Raw genomic sequence first — 3,189 nt, 5'->3', positions numbered from 1 at the left:
CTCTTGGTGCTGAGCGACCACACTGGCAACCACGCTCAAGGGGCTGAGCAGTTGCAAGACCTATCCTTGCCAACCTAGCGACTATGCTCAAGGGGCTGAGCGGTCGCACCTGCAGCTACGCTCAAGGAGCTGAGCGGCTGCAAATCCAGACTTGAGAGACTGGTACTGCTGTGACACTATTGCCTACTTAGGGCAATAAATACTACGGGCTGCTACACAAAAGCCCGTGTCCAGCAGTAAGGTTGGGCAATTTTAACTTACTACCTATTTTTTGTGTTTGATCACCTACGGGCCGAACAATACAAAGGCCCGTGCCAACAAGATATGTTGGCTTTAATACACCAACAACAACAAATGGCACTGTTTACAGAAATATGATGTCTGCTTCCTCTTACATGTCCCCTTTCCTTTTTTGCAACATTGAGATGGCAATATTGAACAAACACTACAATTAGGTAGGTACTTCTTATTTTCATACTGAGCAATAAAATGCCTTTCCCCCAAGCGCTTGTTTTCCACCAAGTCCCTAACAACATTCTTTCTTCTTGGCTTTGTGTTATATCCTTCTAACAATCCTTTTATTACCTCTTGTCTAAACACAACCTGGGTCAATTTCTTTCTATTTTGCAAGTTGTAACTAATTTTGGAATTTACAAGAGCAACTTCAATCACAAAATGCCAGTGTCTGATACCACTTTTTGCTACGGTGATTGAAGGGGTAGGTTGAGCAGAATTGATCAAAAAGGTCTACCCCTCCCATATATTTATTGTACTGAGCTTGCAAAGATGGTTTATCTACTTCCCTTACCCCTTTCTTGGATTGAATAGATTTTTTCACTGTACCTGTGTCCCCAACACTCGAAAGGATATTTACTCTACCACTATCTTGCCAAACGACAGCAACCAATTCCTCATCTTTACTCTTCCACATTATTGGTAGCTGGCCTTTCTTAGGTTTTACTTTTTTTCATCTGTGATGGCAAATATTTTCTGTTTGGACGAACTGTCCCACATGCTCCAGTACCTTTACTTCGAAGTTTTTGAAAAAGGGGTACTCCACTAAAAAAGCTGTCCATGTAAACTACATGGCCTTTGTTTTCAAAGCCTTCAAACAAATTTTCTACAACAGATGCACCAAGTCCTTTGCCTTTATTAGAATCTAGCCCCTTCCCTGTGTAAACATCAAATTTCAACAGATAACCAGTCTTAGAGTCACAGAGAGACCAAACCTTAATTCCCCATTTGGTAGGCTTTTTAGGCATGTACTGCTTGAAAAAAAGCCTCCCTTTGAATTTCACCATACTTCATCTACACTCAAATCTCTACCACTTACATAATATTTAGAATATAGATCTTTCACCATGTCTAAAATTGGTTTTATTTTATAAAGTCTGTCATCATTACCATCAACAGAATTATCTGCAAAATGTAGACAGGAACGGATAATTTCATACCTGTCACGTGACATTATTGGAAAAACCAGGTGTCTCAGTTAGCCAAAACTTTTTAGAAAAGTAGCTTGCTAGACTACTTTTGTGCACTAATCCCATTGCAATTTCAATAGCAATAAATGCTTTTATTTCCCCTGCATCCACATCTCTCCATGCTCTGTACCGTGATCGAGGGGCTAAAGGTTGCATTTTTTCTATCATGTATGCTGCATACCGGTTAGTTTCCACAGCTACATGATCATATATTTCATTAGGAAACAACTTAGAAAAGCATAAAAATGGAGTGCAGTCATCTAAATTTACAGCCCTATTAGTTTCTGAATAAATTTGTATAGACTTTAACTTTATTGGAGGATCTGTGCCTACATTCTTTATATTCACCCATGAATCATCAGTTAGTGTTTTATTCAAGTCATCATCTTCAACTTCTTCATCAGCATCTTCAACTTCTTCATCAGCATCTTCATCTGCGTCTGCTTCATAATCCTCATATAGTTCTTCTTCCCTTTGTACAAATAAATCTTCTGTTTCTGAGTCTTCTTCTGCAAGAATATCAGCAATCTCCCGTTGTGTTGCACACCTCTTCCTTTTTGAAGCCATTATAGGTGACCCTGAAAGTAAAAAATAAAATTAGCATACCCTAATAAAGAAATTACATTTATAGCTACTAGACATATATATATATATATATATATATATATATATATATATATATATATATATATATATATATATATATATATATATATATATATATATATATATATATATATATATATATATATATATATATATATATATATACTGTACATATACATATACATATACACACACACACATATATATATATATAGAGAGAGAGAGAGAGAGAGAGAGAGAGAGAGAGAGAGAGAGAGAGAGAGAGAGAGAGAGGGGGGGGGTGAGTAGTATGTAGCCTACCGGTAGCCTATGATTTGTCTTTACAATTTGCATATTATCACATATTTGAAGACACTGATATTAGGCCTAGAGTTTATGGTAATATACATCATATTCTACCATTATAATAAGTCCAGGCCTATACACAAAGCCTATCATAACATAATCGAAGTTGGCAAACTTACAGTAAAATAGGCTTACTAGGCTTGAAAGAGATGCCCTTCATATTACCTCCTATTACACCATATTTTACACTTATTTAATGATTTAATCAGACTTATTATAGTCTACTTATATTCAAGAACTAATTAGAATAAATAAATTATTACTGAAATAAATAATACATACCTTTAAAACCTGATGTTTGTAAACAACGTGAACTTCGTCGCATCAGCTGTTAACACCTGTTTTTGTTTACGTTTTGTTTCGTCTTCTGGTCACTAGATGGCAGCACCTACTGGACAGCAAACGTTTTCAGCGTACACTTGAATGTCAAAAGTATCGGCGGCGCTATTCAAAAAGTTTTTTCGCCGCCGTGGGGTAAACTCGCTTTTCGCAGTTAAGGGAGAAATTTTAATTTTCGAGTATACTCGCTTTTCGCAGTCAAAGGGTTAAGAGCTAGGCCAGATACTGGAGGCGCCATGGCGCCGTCATTCGTTAGGGATGTGTTATTTAGATAGCAGAACGACTTCCAGTTTTTAATAGCTTCATTTAGTTATTTTAATTATTTAGCTATTTAGGGAATTACTCTTGTAAAGTTTTGATAATGTGCATAATTTTAGTTTCCCTTTTCTCTGTCGATCGTATAGTTAGAGTTTCG

General features: G+C 36.5%; 1 pseudogene; it reads right to left on the bottom strand.

Moving 5' to 3' along the window:
- Positions 1-362: 362 nt before the first annotated feature.
- Positions 363-2,980, bottom strand: LOC137644901 (uncharacterized; annotated as a pseudogene).
- Between the last annotated feature and the right edge of the window lie 209 nt (positions 2,981-3,189).

The sequence above is a fragment of the Palaemon carinicauda genome, chromosome 8 (genome assembly GCF_036898095.1).
Source record: "Palaemon carinicauda isolate YSFRI2023 chromosome 8, ASM3689809v2, whole genome shotgun sequence".
NCBI lineage: Eukaryota > Metazoa > Arthropoda > Malacostraca > Decapoda > Palaemonidae > Palaemon > Palaemon carinicauda.
Note: the sequence above shows the minus strand (reverse complement) of the source record. Positions and strands in the feature narration are given on the sequence as shown.